The following is a 545-nucleotide window of genomic DNA, read 5'->3' as shown; positions in this document are numbered from 1 at the left end:
GCACACCGCCCCCCTAAGGGACACCGCCACCCTAAGGGACACCCCCACCTTCAGGGACACTGCCACCCTCAGGGACACCCCCACCCTCAGGGACACTGCCACCTTCAGAGACACTGCCACCCTAAGGGACACCCCCACCTTCAGGGACACTGCCACCCTCGGGGACACCGCCACCCTCGGGGACACCCCCACCCTCAGCCCAGCCCATCCAACGCCCTTTTCCCTCTCTCCTGCTCTCCAGGAGGGGATCCCGTTCCCCCCGTGGGGATCCCGTTCCCTCCATGAGGATCCCATTCCCCCCATGAGGATCCCATTCCCTCCATGGGGATCCCGTTCCCCCTGTGGGGGATCCCGTTCCCTCCATGGGGATCCCATTCCCTCCATGAGGATCCCGTTCCCTCCATGAGGATCCCATTCCCTCCGTGGGGATCCCGTTCCCCCTGTGGGGATCCCATTCCCCCTGTGAGGATCCCGTTCCCCCCATGGGGATCCCGTTCCCTCCGTGGGGATCCCGTTCCCTCCGTGGGGATCCCGTTCCCTCCCTG

General features: G+C 66.2%; 1 protein-coding gene across 1 annotated transcript in view; it reads right to left on the bottom strand.

Annotated features, from left to right (window-relative positions):
* Window positions 1-545, bottom strand: part of LOC103614444 (serine/threonine-protein phosphatase 6 regulatory ankyrin repeat subunit C-like) — a 33088-nt gene that overhangs the window by 4964 nt on the left and 27579 nt on the right. The gene's annotated exons all lie outside the window — the stretch shown is intronic.

The sequence above is a fragment of the Corvus brachyrhynchos genome, unplaced genomic scaffold, assembly GCF_000691975.1.
Source record: "Corvus brachyrhynchos isolate BGI_N302 unplaced genomic scaffold, ASM69197v1 scaffold1061, whole genome shotgun sequence".
Taxonomy (NCBI): Eukaryota; Metazoa; Chordata; class Aves; order Passeriformes; family Corvidae; genus Corvus; species Corvus brachyrhynchos.
This window is presented reverse-complemented; position numbering and strand designations above follow the sequence as displayed.